Consider the following 17,812-nt stretch of genomic DNA (forward strand, 5'->3'; position numbering starts at 1 on the left):
ATGCAAATGTGCTGAGCGCTTGCAGCTGCAGCAGAGCTCAGTGAGAGCTGTGGTTTGAACCTAAGATGTGCTCTGCAGTGCTACGTACTCAGAAGAGCGAGGGCCCGGGTGTCTCAGACTCCATGGATACTTTGATTTTAACGTCTCTGTGCCTCAGTTTTCCCATCTGTAAAATGGGGAGAAACCCCCCTTCCTCACAGGATGCTGGGATAATAAGTTCATACTCGGAAAACCCGCTGCAAAAGCCGATGAAGATGTTAATAACTATGTTGTGAGAACAGGTTTTGAATACTGTTCAGTAGGTAAGGTCTAACATGAGATTAAACAAGGAAGGAAGGTAAAACTTACTAGTGAATAATTGCTAAATAGATGAAATTTGTATAATGGGCAAGAAAAACAGTGTGCGATTACATCATTGAAAACAGTGTCATAATGACTTCACTCAAAGGGGCCAAATTAAGGATGCGTAGAAAACGGGAATCTGGAATTTCCTAACTTTGGGATCTCTTCTTTAACATGGTTTCTTTGTGCATAATAATAATAATGCTGTTTATTTATATAGCTCTTCTCACACCCTTCTTTCAAAACAGCTTGCAAAGGTAGTTAAGCAACATTATCCCCATTTTAGACATGGAGAAACTGAGGAACAGAGGCATCTTGTGTCTTGCCTGTGGGTGCAAAATGAGTCAGTAGCAGTCATGGCTATAACTTGAGTCCTGTGACTTATTCATGAGGGAATGCTGCTTGTCTCGCTGTGTGGGCAAGTTACACAGCAGTGCTTCTACTTCGCAAGCATCTAAGTGACTTCTTGTAATGCCGGGAGTTTGAGGATATGGAGTCAGGGATGTAAATAATGATTAATAATGTATTGGTTTAATCTGTTGTATTTACAGCAGTTAAACAATTAATCGGTATGGAAAGCCCCCGTCTGCCCATGTGGGGTCCTCTGGCCCGGCACCAGCGGGATGCTTCCAGCCCCCCAAGGTGCGGTGCGGACCCAGTGGCTCCCCAGGGCCGTGCCTTACAATGAGCCGGGCGGGTAGGCAGACAGATCCCCTCCAGGCCTGGGTCCGGGCACGGATGGGATGGGGTGGGTGAGTAGGGTGCACTGCAAGGCGGAGCCACCCTGCACCCTCTCTTACCTCCACCTTGCCCCTGCCAGGCCCTGGTCTGTGGATGGGCGCCATGGTGCTGGACTCGAGCTGTGCTCTGGACGGCAGAATAGGAGGGAAAGGGGACTAGTACCTAATAGCGAGGCTTCACGTACCGCAGTGCAGCCACTGCTTGCCGCAAGCAGCCTGGGCTCTGTGGCGGGCAGCGGGGGCCTGCCCAGAGTAGCAGGCAGCAGAGAGGCTGCAAGCAGCTGCACCGGGATCTGCAGAGCCTAGGTATAGGTACGAGACCCTGCTTTCCCCTCCTCTCTCCCTCCTGCCTGCCCTGCTGCCTTCCAGCTCTGCTGGGGCACCGTCCGGCTTCCCTTCCCCGCCGGACTGCTCCCTGCCCCATGCTAAACAATATCCATTAAGCTATAACCCAGGGTTGGGCAATTATTTTGAGTGGAGGGCCGCTTACTGAGTTTTGGCAAGCCATGGAGGGCCACATGACAGGTAGCCAGGGGCAGATGAATATTAATTTTCTAAATTTTTTAGGGATAGAATGGCCTGGCGGGCCGTATCCAGTCTGTGGGCCGCATTTTGCCCACCCTGCTGTAACCAGTTGTCACTGGGCTTATCGGTTAAATGATGAATTGTCTAACCGTTCACCTTCCTGTACGGAGTACCCCAAAACATAGACATAAGAATTGAATTCTTATTTAAAAAAAAAATGCAGGATTAGTTCTGTTGGATGTGCTGAAAAGTGTCTGTTTCAGTTCATGACAGATCGGATTTGATCTGCTGGAAATACGAGTTCTTGTAGTTGCTGACATTTTCTACTTAAGAGGAAGGAAACCCGGTTTAATTGAAAGTTGTGCATTGCTTCTTTTCACAAAATAGGCCTGTAGATTTATGTTTTGTTGAAAGAATAGGAAGAAACTTATGAATCTGAAGTTTATGTGGCAAAGTAGTTAAATGTCGCTAGCGCTCAGAGTCCATCCATAAAATTACAATTTTTATTTCTATGGAGCTAGAGTGTGGAGATCCTATCAACCTTGTGATAATAACTGTGCTTGCCATAATGTATGTGCTTGTATATAAGCTTGCTCATAGATTCAGTGACGGATTGTGTTAATGTTGTTTAAAAAAACCTATACCTGGGACATTCAAACAGCTTATCTTAAACATGCTGAAATACAGTCTCAAATATTAATATTGATGTTGTATGAGTTATGCCTTTTAGATAAAGAGTACCCTGATAAACTTAGTGGCACGATGGATGTCTTTCCTATCTCTAACTTCTGAAATCCTGTAAATATTGAACCAATTATTAAGAATAAATGGCCTGCTAGTATGTTGGTACAGACTCCCTATGTTTTGGCCCAGCGGGCGGAATTTTAACCTAACGAGCAAGATAAAGTAGCCGAGGGGAAGGTATAGAGTTAAAGGGGTTAGTGCTGTGCTGAAGCTTGGGATAATGCCACATAGCATCCACCAATGCTTTCTGTTGTCTATCGGTAGTTTTCTAGAGCGGAGTATTGAAGCCCTTCTGACATTTGCTATAAATGTAGGATCAGTTGAAAAGCAACAAATGCTTGCTCAGAAAATGTTATACATACAATTATACATTTTTAAGTGAAGCTTGTTGACAGCCTGTTGGGACATCTTAGATCCCTGGCAACTCATCGCTTGGAGTGTACAGTGCCCAGGACTGGTTGGTCGCAAACTCCATAGTCTGAGGTACCCAGGGTATGGATATTTAGTATTTTTAATGTAAACTGTAGGAGGAATAGAATAAATAGTCTTAAGCATTTAGGCCTTGAAGTCAATGGGAGTTTCTATATTGCAGTCAGTGGATTAAGACCAAAACCAAGGAGTTATGTGATTTACTGCAGGAAGCACAGGAGATACATGCAGGTGTAGTTTGTAGTTGTTTCCTGATCTTGCAGGTATTAAGTTTTATGAGAGTAAAGACTGCAAGGCTGGACCCACTGTTATCCCAGAACAACGTGTTTAGAGTAAATGTGGCCGGGTACCACTTGCAAGGTGCAGGTAGAGCTGTGCAGGGAGGGCAGTTGGCAGCAGTGCTTGAGAGAGGTGTGTTCAGAAATTCAAAGGATGGTTTTGTAAATCATTAAATTCCTTATCTAAGTCATTGGACAATGGCGTATCCGTTCCTACGGATAGCCTAATGCTAAACAGCTCCATTGTCATTCTTTACCGTAAGAACATGCTGCTCTGCTGTTTCTTTGGGTATCTTATCTATCGCTGTTTTACATAGTTTGCATGCTAGCTCTGAGTTTTTTAAGTGGGATGGCAGCTGTTATGTGTCTTCCTCCCCCCACTCCCCCACCCCCAAACAATGCGCTCAACATAGCTGGTGTCTCTCCTACAGTAGCTAAGGTTTTGTACCACTGTTGGTTTTCCTCCTTTCTTCCAATAGCCATTCAAACGTACAGTTGCATAAATAAGGGATATGTGTAGACATCTCGTGATTTGCCACTCCTGCACATGAAATCTTTACAAGTTATTTTGCTGTTATATTTTGAAACGCACAGTTCAGCTCACCAGTCACCTTCTCTTCCTCCCTTCTTCCTCCACCTGTCACTCTGCACCGTGCTAAAATCCCCTGCTGTTAATAATTGCTCCTTCATTTTATTTCTCATTTTTTTGGATCAACCTTTGGAATTTCATGTAGTTCAACTTTGTGATCTTTCCTGTTCGTCTACATTTGCTTCTGTGGAAATGATTTAAGCAACAACCGAATGAACAGAAAAAGGTGGGAGCGAGTTTGCTCAACACTTGGATCCAGGTTATTTTTGTAACAGTTGGTAAGCTTTTGTTGTGTACATACACATGTGGGATGGGTCTCTTGTCCTTCCTGCACTCTGGTGCACACGCTTGCCTCGTTTTCGTCTCTGTCCTAAAGAAATGCACTCCTCCAGGCAGTACCTCTGCATATGTGCTAAGGGCTTGTCTGCATGAGAAAGTTATACTGGTATAAAAGTAGCATGTGAATTTTTAGCATTACATTTATACTCCCTGGGTGGACTCTCTTAATCTGGCATAAGAGGACCTGCTGTCGTGTTGCTTGTGGCTTAAAAACTGTGAGCCTCAAAAAGCCAGTCGTGCTCTAAAAGAGGTGGTGCCCACAAAAGGAGGGGATGGACTAGTGCAGCTGTACTGGCGTATATGGAAAAGGGCTGATTGTAATTGCTTCTGTTGACGTTTGTAACATCTTAAATGGAGTAGCAGAGATGCTATGACTCTCTCAGCCCAGTGCAAGAAGCTATCCTTGGTTTTAGAGGAGAGATGATCTGGAGAGCCTGAAGGCCCAGGTCTTCCAAGTGGTAACAAACTGGGCTACACACAAAGGCTAGACCAGCCATTCTCACCGCGGGGCTGTGGGATCCACTGAAGGGTGCCACGGGGCTTGAGGAGGTATAAGCACGTGGTGGTTCAGGCCCTGCCTCTCCTCCTCCCCTCTCCCCCCTTGAATCTAGAAAGGTTGGGAACCGCTGGGCCAAACCACCTCTGTTTGCCGCCCCCCAGGCACTGGGATTTACGGCTTTGCCCCGGTGTAATACCTTGCCTGCACGTTTGACTGAGCGAGGGTTTCACATTGCCATCCCAAATGCTCAAGCCACTCTGTGCAAAGGGAATTTTCTAATAGGAATAGATTTTGGTGAAGCCTCTGTTGGGATTTCTTTGACTCAAACCTACACATTCTTTGTATTTCCTGGGAAGGAAGTGTGTCAGTGAAAGATCCTGGGGCCAGGTTTTCAGCTGACATGAAATCAAGTAAATCCTTCGACTGTGCTAGAGCCCCACGGGTTTTGATCTACTGAGGATCTGGCTGGATGTGTTTGCCTGTTAGCCTGGTGGGGACGAGCCTGCTGCTTCATCCCTTCATCTTTCTGGGGGAGGAAAAGTTCCCAGGGCTGGCTGATAACTTCACAATCTGCGCTGCATAAGGGACACCCTGCTGCTCTCACGTTTCTGCTTCCCCTTGCAGCAGGAGAGACGAGGGCGGGGAAAACTGCACCGGAACAGCGTCCTTGCCACCCTGTGCCAGTTCCCCCTGCTTCCTGCCTGTCTGCACAAGAGCGGAGGGAACAGCCTGGCAGTGGCTCCTACGCCCTCCCCGCTGCAGGGCTGAAGGATGCTGGGAGCTCACGCAGGGGATTTAGGTGTTCCTGACATGCCTCACTCCCTTGGGTGTGCAATTGCACCCATTTCAGGAGAACTCCTGAACGTGCCCGTGCATTTGCTGAAGGCGTTGAAGTTTCTAGTCTTTGTACTAAACCTTTTTTGTAATCCTCTTGTGCAGTCTGGATTTTCTTGCGTTCCTGATGGACACTTTTTGTGTCTAAAGCTCAGTTTCTCCAGGCCCAGAAGGAGCTTGATAAGAAGCACGTGTGTGTGTGTGGGTGATGTCTGTTCCTTCCCTTACATAGCAAGATTAGCAGGGACTTGGGTAGATCAGCTCCTTGCTTCCCCTCTGCGGTCACGTTCTCTGTTGTGCTGACGCTCAGGGCTTACTTCTGGTTGCAAAGCAAGAGGTCAGCAGCTGGGAATCAAGCTGCTCCCTGCCCTGGGCTCCTCTGTTAGGTGCGATGGGGCCCTTAAAGGTTTTGGGTACCACTGTTCTTTTTGCAGGACTTCTTAGGGTGACCCCTGCCACCTTCATTGCAGAGCTCATGGGGCATTTGTAAACTAGACTGAAGGAAATGTCACACCTTTGTGAGAGAAGCTTTCACAGCAGGTGTCCAGCACACAAGATTTCCTGAGCATCTTAAAATGAACAGCAACAACATCTGCATCCTTAGGTGGCACTGCAGAGGGTTATGCAAATGTCTGAGCCGGCTCTGAGCCAGCAAGGGGCTGCGTCCATCCATGCGTGGCTGATTTTTAGCCTTCTTGCTATTCTTCTTCACACCGAGCCATTTTGTACGTTCTCGCTGAGTTCTCCAGGATGCAAAACAACAAGCTGAACCTCTCTTAAGAAACAGCCTTTCTTCCCAGTCCCCTCTCTTATTGCACGGTATTTTTATAGCACGTCAGATGATCCTTTGTCACTTTGGAGGCCTTTTCCGAAGTTAGGACAGCTGATCTATAACAGCCATTTCATTCCTTTAATGCCACAAGCTGCTTTATGGAGCTCCTTTGAGGGAAAGTTTTTGGTGACTTGCTAGGTTCAGTGGAACATGTTGCATTGACTTTTCCCTGGATTTCCACTGCTGATTCACAGCCAGGAGAACTTACACTCCGATGAGTTCATCGTGCTTTCTTGCAACGTGGAGAAAGTGTACTTGTGTGTGTAATAAATACACGCAGGCAAAGATTTTAAGGCAATAGAGTGGGTTCATGAACAGGGACTCAGAGGGTAACGGGAGGCTTTGTCCAAACTTCCTACCTTTTGCTGACTGACTGGAACACAGGTGGCACGGGTGCTCCTGGTCCTACCCAGCATCACTTATTGCCATCGCCAAACGCAGCATTAAGTACCGCGGCTGTTAGGTGGAGTCTCTCTATGTTTGTTGTGGCCGGTTAGCAATTTTGAGTGCCTGCTTCAGACCTATCTTTGTAAAATAATTTCTGCAATTTTTTTTCATCTGTTTTTTCCCTTTAGAACCTAGGCCTGATTTTCGGTATTCTTGATTTCTTCTCTTCTTTTTTAAGCAAACTAATTTTCTGCTGTGTTAATATTTATAGAATGGGGCTGTGTCACATCTTCCTACTGAGGTCTGGGGTTAGGGAGTGGAGAAAACATTGGGGAGGGGACCCCCTTCCTCCCCACATTGACTGGCTATTTGCAACAAGTGCTTGGAATAACCCCCAATCCCACAACCGTGACCTGGATCAACCCTCTTCTGGGTGCCCTATCACTACTCTCAGCTGTCTAAATCTACAGTGACTTTAAAATCAAGCCCCTTCACCTTCTGTGTAGAGGGTGATGGATCACTTGCTCCCAACAGTATGTATTTGTAACTGTCCTATAGGCCCTTGATGAACGGATCTATAGGATACATAGGGTTTGTCCTCTGACAACTCTGAAACGTAATTGGGGTTGGTTGGGATTGGGATGCAGCAAGTGAAGTAGCAGGAAAACTGGTTACAGGAGTCAGGGGGTGGCTGTTGGCAAGTGCAGTTCAGAGGAAAGCTGGGGATGAAAGGAAGAAGAGATGGGACTGGTAGTGGGAGAAAGGTACAGAGATGGATGCAGCTTGCTGAGGTCTGGGCTGGGCTGGGTGGGGTCAGTGCTGGAATTACTGACATTTAGCATACAGGGAGTAGATATTTAGGAAAGAGCTCTGATTGTGTAGAGTTGGCAGAAGAGCCTGTAGGAAATAACGGCCAGCAAAGCCGGGCTGAGCAGAGGATAATGGGAGTCACCCAAGGAAAGGTAACAACTGAAGCCATGCGAGGGGACTGTGCTGTGGTGGAAGGAGGAGGAAGCCAGAGACGCTGAAAGGAAAGATGGTTTTGTAGATGAGGGTTTCTGTCTTTTTTGGCTGCTGTTTGTTTCCCCTTGTGATTATTAAAAGATCTTTCTTTCCCCTGTGCCCCTCTTCCAACCTCCATCACATCACGGCCGCTAGTTTTATTGTCAGGACCTGCCAAGTGCCAGGCCCGTGATGAGTTTGCAGGTACAGGCAGTTCTCGACTTACAACGTTCCAAGTTACAACGTTTTGCACTTACACCGGTTATAAATTGACACCCTATTTCGACTTTCTGACATCAGTTTTGACTTTACAATGCTTGATCTGACGCCACGCCATGCCAGTGAACAAGTTCGCTGCATCGCCCATCTCCCTGGAGAACATCTGTCCAAACTTCCTTGGACACTTTCTTTAAGAAAGCAGACAAGACTCCAGAAAAACCTGCAACCAAGACTCCTGAGAAGACTCCAGCCAAGAGCCCTTCAAAAAGTCTGACCAGGAGCCTTTCAAAAAGTCCTGCCAAGTCACCTCAAAGAAGTCCTTCCAAATCAATATGATTGCTATTTACAATATAAATCCATTATTGTAGCTATGTTACTCATCTGTAACGGATTGAGTACAAAATTCTGGGTCATTTTTGGTGAAAATAGGGTATCGAGCCTTGGTTCAGAAACCAATCCCCCATTTATAACATTGTTTCCTATGGGAAAATCGGTTCCAAGTTGCAACATTTCGGCTTAAGGTGCAGTTCTCAGGAACCAATTGTATCATAAGTCCGAGGACTGCCTGGACACCGGTTTTGCCTTTTGCACATCCCAAACCCTTGGTTTGTCTTCTGTGGCCTACATGGAGATGGGAGCAACTGGAAGCTCAGGGAAGCCTGTTTTGTTTGGAGCAGAGTTGAAGGAGCGCCTCCAACTCCTCTTTTTTTCTTATCCTCTTTATTACTTTTATTGCAATACCCCTCAGAGCCCAAATCAACGCCCCGGGCCTCATTGTGTGAAGAACAGTAGAAACTCATAGCAAAAGCTGTGGGGTACAGACATAAAGCTTACTGTATAAGATGAAACAATAAGTAGACAGAGGAACTGGATATGGGAAGAAAGGACAGTGGCAATTAGGAAGATAAGCAGTGGTCCCGATATGCCAGCGGTCAAGCCACCTTTTTTTTGGTAGCACTCACATCAGAGGAAAGATTCAAGGATCATTTGGAAGGAGGACAGCGGCATAGCTTTGCTGCGGTTTTCATATTCCTAACATTGTTGTCTGTCTCTGACAGTGAAGCACCCAGGTTTGGGAGTAACAGAAGTGAGCCCCCAGAGACCATACATGTTTCAAGGTCTAAGAGTAGCCACGCTCAGGAATACGAGCTCTCTGAATTAGCTTGTGTCAGTGTATGCAGTAACCATTTCCTCTTTCTTCAGCAATACCTTGATGCAGTGTGAGTATGTATCCTGCTTGCTACTACTTCCTTCATTTCTGGTCGAAAGGGACTGTTGCAGAAGATTTTAACACTAACTAAAATGAGATGGTCATTTAACGTGATACTTCTGCACCTCAGTTTATGCACCTGGGAAAGGGACATAATATTAGTAGCTTACCCCCAAAATAATTCTAGTTAAGGAGAACTGTTGCCGCAGTCTCCCCGTTTCCGTGGTGGCCTGTGAATACTGTTTGTGATGCGGGTCGCACATTTTTGAAGGCAGTTACTAAATCCAGAGTCGACAAATCTCAAACCACCTTATCCATTGTAGACAAATCTCAAACCATGCCATCCATTCAGCATGTGGCCTTTTCTGGGGGCCTACACAAAGCATTAGGAGGTGGATTGTGGAAAACAACCAGGCAGTTAAATGGCTCGGTTGTTCTCACCTCCCCAGCATTGAAACACCGAATAAAAAGCAGTTTCCCCAGCATTGAAACACCGAATAAAAAGCAGTGTGCTCCTGTCCTGCCTAGAAGAGGGAAATCTGAATTTCGGTAAAGAGGCTTTCTCCGTTGTGGAGGAGTGGTGGGATTTTCACTCGCTGAGGCTGAGTTTAGACTGAAACGACGTAGAGAAATAACCTGGGATAAAAATGCTACTGGCAAATGCTGCTTGTCAGCTGGCTCTGCTCATGAGATTGCTTTTCCTCCAGATCCATTCTCCTTTTGGATTACACTGCACAATAGGGACCTCTGCCTGTGCGACTTGTCTATCTGGCAGACGGTTTGGCACTTCAAGGTGAAAGTTGGATTAACAAGGCGTATTGGAGCAACACTGCAAAGCAGCATTCCAGGTGTAGGACGGCCATTGGGTAATAGCATACTAGATTGGGCAGCCATCAGATTTGACAAGACAGGTGTCTCTCATGGATGGCGATGCAGTTGTATCCATAATGCCACAGAAAGTGCTGACATAATTGCGTAGGGATTTATTTAATTTATTTCTTTTCAATTAGGCCTCCATAGCTCATGAATGTTACGCTATTGTGAAAATCCTTTCTCTGAAAATTATTTTTTTGTGCCTCGTAGTTTGAAAACACTTATTGCTGGACGTCCAAAAAGACAACAGTTAGGCTTTGCACACCTTCCCAGGATCCAGAGGTGTGTGCAAAACACTATTTATACTATTTTGGTGCCATTTGAAGAAGCAATTTCAGGCATGTCTGTGCTGAAAACCTACTGTGCCTCCTTGAATGTACCAGTCTGCACCGTCGGGTCTGCCTCCTGGCCTGCCATGTCTGGGCAATGCTGTGAAAAGGCTGATTATTAGCACTGCCTAGTAGGGTGAGTGTAGCGTGCAGGCATCACCTGGAGCCACCAGGGATCCTGGTTTTCTCTGATTTAAAAAAATCCCCAGTTCTTGGATTAAAAAAAGTAATCCCAAATCCACATTTTCCCTGATAAAAATGAAACACCACTATCTATCTATCTATCTATCTATCTATCAACAAATCCCCAATTTTCTGATTAAAAAACCCAACACCAAATCCACATTTTTCCGTGATTAAAATGAAACATCCCTAATATATATCTATATCTGTAGATCTGTATCTATAGATCTACAGATATAGATAGATCTATAGATAAATCTATAGATATAGATATACATTAGCGATGTTTCATTTTAATTGCGGAAAAATGTGGATTTGGGGTTACTTTTTTTTTAATCAGAAAATTGGAGAAAACCAGGATCCCTGCTTATGACCGAATCCTATTTAACCCGTAAGTGCCTAAGTGCTACTTAGATAGCTGCGTGTGATTTTTCAGCACGTGCTCACCTTTTTGTTCTGCATGTGGGTGAGGGTGTGCCTAAAATCTGGATCTCCCACTACATGGGTAAGTGCCCTAACCACTACATTACAGAGCTAAAATGTGGGAGGGTCTTCTTCTATTTTACTTACAGCAGGTACACCCCCCCCTGGGTTATCCTCTTCTGCCACAAGTGTAAGAAAACTAAGCCCTGCATCAGCGCCAAAAATTGCACTCATGTGGCTATCAGTGTTATGTAGGTGCTTGATGGTAAAATAGGATTCTGCCCTTTACCACCTAAGACTCATTGAAAGGCCCCACACTTCAAGAAGGATGTGGACAGGTGGGAAAGGGTCCAGCGCTGGGAATCAAGATGCACGAGGATGGGGTTAGACAGATGCTTGGCTACAATAGTTTAGCGAGGGAGGATCCTGCCTTGAGCAGAGTGCTGGACTAGATGACCTCACAAGGTCCCTTTCTTACCCTTCTACGAAAGTGGTAAAGTCACTTTTGTTCGTTAGACTTGGATGTCGAAATCACTGGGGTGTTTCTGAAAATGGTAGTGATGGCAACTGGCTGTGATGGGGACAAGTTTCATCTCTTCTCCATTTAGAAGAACTGATCTGAAGACTAAAAATAAGCATTCATGCTATCTATGCCCCTGTGGAAAAAGCGATGAATATTTTGCATATTTTCCTATTGAAAAGTGTTAAATAATGAAGTGCTGTTTTTTGACCAAATGCTAAATTTAATCACCTTGATTGATTTTTTTTTTTTTAAATCAGTAACTCTTATTTGTTTTTTATCACTCTCTGGCCAATCTGAATTTCTTTCAATGTTGTTTGTGCAGACGCATGGGAAACACAAAGCATGTTGAGGTCTTTAAGCTTATGGTTTGTCGCTTCCTTTTTCTTTTGCTGTGCATATCCTGACTGGTGACTGCTTGCTTAGTGTTAGCCCACCGTAAACAGCAAATTCACTTTTTTTGTTTTTCACAAAATAACTTTTGCAAAGGGATATTAAAAATCACGTTTTTCTCTTTAGAAACTGAACTTTTCCAGTTCTTGCTCATGGAACTTTTAGGTGCTTTATGCATTTTTTCTTTCTTTTTTCAGCTAAGTATTTAGGGCTTGGTTTCTGTGGTCAAATGAAAAGATGAACATATGTAGCCTTTAACTGCTCTCAGATCATTTCTTCCCTTTAACAGCTCATTTGCTCTGTGCTTTAATACTTACTTACAAAGGCCAGACTTCCTGTCATGGTCAGCGAGTAAAACAGGGGCAGAACGAAGTGAACTTTGTAGCGTGCTCGGTCATAAATATGATCCCAGTATGTGCTGAGACTCTACGGCACCCATTGACTTCAGATGGTATTTTATTCTCCAAATCCCAGGTTTTGTTTTAAATATACATTTTATAAATAAATACACAAACACAGGTATATACACACACGAAAATACACATACATGTATGTGTATGTATATATATAAATTAGAAATAGAAATCGTATATAATAAGTAGGATATAATATATAGAAAGGGCTAGTTTTATATATAAAAATGTCTGGTATTTCAACATGTTTTGTATGTATGCAAAAATTACATAGTAGGGTAGAAGACAGGGCAGGGTGGCACCTTAGACCAGTGATTTCCAATCAGGATGCCACAGTATCTTTTCCAGGGCGCGGTGGGATGCCATCCAATGTTAGCACAGTATGATTCATAGGATAAACCTGGGTAGATTTCATATAGAAATCTTGTGGTTTTTCTCAGTGCTTCACAGCAGAGAAACTGCTCTATTATTTTTTTTTCTGTAGGCAAAAAAAAAAAAGAAAGAAAACCAAGAGCTGGCATTTTCCAAGGGGCACCGCGAGTCTGCTTAGAGGTCTGAAAAGGGTGAGAACCAGTGCCTGAGACAGGAGTCCATTCATAGCATCCGATGAAGCAGGCTGTAGCCTACAAAACCTTATACTATAGCGATCAAGTTAGTCTCCAAGGTACCCTGCCCTTCCTTCTGCCTGACCTCAGCCTGACATGACTAACCACCTCTCTCTGCTCACAGTTGCCACTCCACTGTAAAGATGATTTGGGTTTTTAATGTCAAACCATAACCTTTTCACATTTACTGCTTTTTTTTTTTTTTAAATTATGAGATCCCCAGCTGGAAAAGATTATAAAATGTTTGGTAAAGTGTGTTGCTGTGCAGAGTGAGGTTTTCAATGTAATGACCAGGACCGCATGTGAAAACGGTACCTTCTTCTTCCTGTACACGCGTATCATTAACCGAGGCTGGTTTCATTGCCGGGGCAGGACTAAAGCTTCAGTGGTGTAGACAGACCAAAAGGAAAAAAGTTTGTGCTTAGATACAGACTGACCCTCTACAAACAAAGGATGGTTATGCTTGCGGCCAACATCGTTTGCATGCATTTGGGAACTGTTTTTCAGAAAGAAAAAAAAAAGTTTGGTCATTTGCATCACAACATTTTTCAGAGGCGGTTGCTGTTTTGGAGAGAGAGAGAAACCTGATCTGACACGAGAGGTGCATAACCTCGCAACGGAGGAAAGGGTGCAGGTGATCCCTGTTGGATGAAGAGTTAAAAAGCCTTCAGTTCCCTTTTGCAAATAGGCTCTGGTGTGGTTAGTGATGACAGTCGCCTGGTTCGAGTTTTGCAGAATCCGTGATTTAACTATCAAACGTGGCTGACAATGCGAGCTATTGTGTCCTTCTTTGAAACCTGGGTATTAGTGCGGTGCGCAGAGCGCAGGGCGGTGGCATTGCTCACAGACCGAAAATGCACAGTCACCTTGGGAACTGCAGACACCTCCGAAATGTTACAAACCACACTATAGATGCAGTGTGGAGGATGGCTTGACTCATAAGGACAGTAAAATCTAACGAGAGACACTGTGGTCTAGTGGACCAATCAAAGATCATAAGCCACAAAATTATTTCAAACACAGTTACAAAGGCTCCAGATGTGAGACAGTACAACTCGGAAGACAGGCCGGGCTCTATTTCCATAGTCACCTGGGCAATTTAGCCGTGTGACAGACTGCCTGCTTCTGCGCTTTGCTAAAAGCCAAGTTTTAAAAAATCCAGGTCGTTCAAGAGTCTGTTTGCATATTATATAACAGTTCGTTTCAGCCAATATTTTCTAGAAAAGCAGAACTCTGTGAAAGAGTCCATAAAACCACAACTCTGCTCCTTTAAATCCTCTTTTAAGACCCTCTTCTACCATGAGTCTACTGACTGTAACCGGATATGCAGCTTCCAAGTGATGTTTGAAGTTCATCTTATTATGGATGAAAATAAGTAAGTCTATCAGACTTGGGGCCTATTAGCCAGGTCAAAGCTGTCTCTTTCTAATGCACATTCTTATTGTATCTTTTCCTTTCCAGCTGCAGTCCTCAATCTATTTCAGCATTTCTTTGCTTAGCCACTCGGTGGAGAAGAAATAAAGCAGTCAAAAGTTTTATGCCTAAATTTAGGGCTATCAGTATATGCCCTGCTACAGTATTGCTCTGGGAGATGTGCAGATAACCCAGGTGGCACCTCTGCAGCTGTAGTGAAATAATGCATAGACATTTGCTGGCTTCCCCTAAAGCGTACAACTCCCGGGTGGAGCTGGGGTTGGAATCCGGGAATTCCTGACTCTTAGCACTTTCCCAGACCACTATACTGCACGTCCAGCTCAGATCCTGAAATAGCACGGTAAATGATGGTCCTTCTGGCTCCAAGCCCATTGAGCAGCCACTTGAATGAGTTGTCAGAATCAAGAGGATACCTTGCTTGCCAAAGTAATCCCTTGAACCCCACAGAAATAACCTCATAAAAGCCTGGATGATCCATAAACTAGAAGCCTGAAAATGGCTTTGGGGTTTTGGCTTTCCAGACTGGCATGAGGCTGACTAGACTAAATGGAAGTCCTCTCTTTCTTGGGTTGCAGTCTGTTGCCTTACGTGGTTCATTTTGAGGTTGACATGTTTCCTTGGGCTGTGCACAAGTCATTTGGTTTTAAGTAGTGCTTAACGGTTAATAGGGAGCCTGCAGCTGTAAGTATTTGGAGCCTGATTGGTCCTGTTTCCTTTGACTTCAGTGGGACTTAGTCAGGCTACCTGTGGCCAAGCCGATCCATGCGTGTGCCTGCTGGGCGCAGATCTCCTGGGTATGCAGCCCCTAACCCTAGCCTTTCGGTCCCTGACCCTCCCTGGCTGTCTACAACCTTCCTCAGGGAGCCAGCATCTGGTTCAGCTCCTGAGAAAGGGATGTTAGCTCTCCAAAGGGGAAAGAGCACATCCCAAGCTGCAAGTAGCAAAACAGACAGCAAGAAGACGCTACCTACCTCCAAAGGGGTAAGCTTTCCCTGTCCCAACGCTATCCCCTTGAGCACCCCTACAGTTAGCTCAGCTATTCTCTCTCCAGTCTGCACACCCCAAAATATCCCAGATGTTCCCTTGCTTCAGCCTCTAGCTCCCCAGCAGAAACCCTGCTTTTTCCAGCTACTTCCTCCATTGTCAAGCATATTTGCCCCTCCTCCCCTGGACCTCTTGGGTGTCACTTCTAGACCCACCTTGTTGAAAATATCTATTCTTGAAATATCTATAAATAGCTATTCTTTTCCTTTGTTGCTGAAGGACTGTCTTGTTTGTAGGGAGCTCTGGGACTTTCTTTCCCTGTGTACCAGCTAGTTAGGGTAAACTGAGGCACGCAAGCTTATTACAACATGAACACATTTAAAACAGAGTCATTGCAATAAAACCCGTAGTCCATCCCGGCACACATGCACGCACATGCATCGAGAGCACAAGGAGGAAAGGGTGAAAGGGTATGCAGAGAAAGGAAGTAGTACGTGTGTGTGTGTGTGTGTGTGTGTGTGTGTGTAATGGTGAGAACAAATTAAGCAATTTTGTGTCTGTTGTAGAGGTCAGTATGAGGTAATAGTCACTCAAAATGGCAACAACAATTAGCCTTGTGTAACTTTTATTTTTATCTCTGCTGTAGGTCTTAGGGGAGGGTGTTTGACACCCTGTAAGGATGTAGGAAGTCGGATGAATGCTTCCCCATCGCCTTACTTTTCAATGAGATCGAAGTTACGCATTTTGACTTGTCTCTGCCAAAATGTGATAGGCTTGGAGAGTGAGACCAGTGTTTCTGGACGTGGGTCTTTCAGGATGAGGACCTAATCGTGGCCAGAGGACCGAAGCAAGGTGTTGGATTGTCAGAGGGCTGAGAGCGGTCACTAGGAGTTGTTGGGTGCTGGGTGCTGAGACACAGTTAGCTGTGTTAGACTGAAGTCAAGTAGACGACAGGGTCGATTTGTTCCTTATAGATTAACTCAGGTAGATGTACAACAAGCTTTTGTGGGCTGAAGTTCACGTCATAAGGTTCTGTAAAAAGGAGAGAGACATTTGAATAGGAAAGCAGAAGGTAGGGATGGGGAGAGGGGAGGGAGGGGCAGGAGCAAACACGCAGGCAATAAAGCTTGGGAACAAAGTAGTCACAGAAACAAACCCAGGTCCTGGGAAAAGAATATGCCGGCCCTATTTAAACCGTACTTAACACAATCCGGTCTGTGGGTGATTTCTTGTTCCACAATTTCCCCTTTCAAATCGGTTTCTAGAGGTTTGCTGCCTGAGAACAGAGAGGCTGAAGTGCTCTGCCGCAGGCTTGCATGCCTTTCTGCCATTGATGCCAGATGGGAGATCATTCATTCTGGCGTGGAGGGGTCGGCCCCTGTGTCCAGTGCAGACAGTAGGGGGGCATTTCCAAAATACAGGCTGCATAGCTAGGCATCCAAGTTTGCAAATCTTGGAGGATGATATTCCCCAGGTTATTCGTATGCGAGAGAGCAGAAAGGTTGCGAGGGTGCAGCAGCTTTATTTCGGCAAAAGCTCAACCGAGGGAATAAGCATTCTGCCTGGGTCAGGAACTACGGGTTGCTCTACTACGCTGCGCAGCACTTCACAGTTAGGCTCTGTTCCTTACAGGAGCTGGGAAGGTCCCTTGGTCTGTCGGGATAAACACTACCCAATGCAGGGATAAGTTTGGCCTGGGGTAACGGGTCGAGTGCAAGGCATTCCTAGGTGTGGGAATATTGCATTCTCCAGGCTTTGCTGATAAAACTTCTTGCGCTCCCAGCCTGAAAACTCAAACCACATACAAATTCATCACTCCACATATCTCAGCGTTAAAAAGAAAAAAAAAAAAGAAAAAGGTGGGGTGGGGGTAGCTCTTCCTCTGTGAAAACTATAATTAATTTGTCACTGTGCTTTATAAACCACCACCTACTAGCAGCAAAATGTTCATCTTAAAATATATGGTACAGATCACTGAATCGCAGAACCCCCCAGCCACTTTCCTCTGATGCTTTATGATCTGATAGACACACTTCGAGAGCAGCTGTGCAGTTTTTTCCCCACTCTTCATCTTGTAACCAATAGCTTTTGACCTGTCAAAAGTAGGAAGAGCCATGTATGCTTCTGTCCACTCCAGGAAGAATAAAACCACTTCCTCAGTTTTCTAATAAGTATCTTATCGCACAAACGCACATATTTCTATTTCAGTGCTGCCTCAACTATTATGCAGACATATAGAGTAATGCATGAGGACTTGTACAGGACTGACTCCACAACGTGCATCCGAGCAACGTTTCCATTTCACGATTCTTGAAAGTGAATCTGTGCTCTTTTTTGGGAAGTAATACAAGTAATATCACAATAAAGGTTACACTAAAGCACTGAGATCTGTTTGGATTTAAGCAGAGAGGGGTTGATACGTGTCTTAATGGTTACATTGAAGCTTAGCAAAAAAAACGGCTGCACTGTAAGAGCGTAGGTTTGCTCAAAACGTTTAAGTTTTCATGGTGGAGTTGGTGACGTGTATCCTGGATCAGTTATCGAGGTCAATGCCACTCATAAAACTGCTTGAACAGCTGTTGATGGTCCAGGTTTTAGATGAGAGTTATCCAGTAGAGACAATTGTGGTGTCACAAGTTATGGCAAAGAGGTCATATTCCTGTTCCCTTTCCCACCCCCTGGCCTG

General features: G+C 45.0%; 1 protein-coding gene across 3 annotated transcripts in view; it reads left to right on the top strand.

Annotated features, from left to right (window-relative positions):
* PLCG2 (phospholipase C gamma 2) overlaps positions 1–17,812 on the top strand; it is an 81,358-nt gene that overhangs the window by 7,063 nt on the left and 56,483 nt on the right. Inside the window, exon 1 of one of the 3 annotated variants that reach the window (XM_025208641.1) lies at positions 12,641–12,666. The exons of the other annotated variants lie outside the window; for them this stretch is intronic. The gene's annotated coding sequence lies outside the window, so the exon portion shown is untranslated. Of the gene's footprint in view, positions 1–12,640; positions 12,667–17,812 lie in introns of those variants that run through there. 3 annotated transcript variants of the gene reach the window in all.

Source organism: Alligator sinensis, unplaced genomic scaffold (genome assembly GCF_000455745.1).
Source record: "Alligator sinensis unplaced genomic scaffold, ASM45574v1 scaffold119_2, whole genome shotgun sequence".
In the NCBI taxonomy this organism is placed as follows: Eukaryota; Metazoa; Chordata; order Crocodylia; family Alligatoridae; genus Alligator; species Alligator sinensis.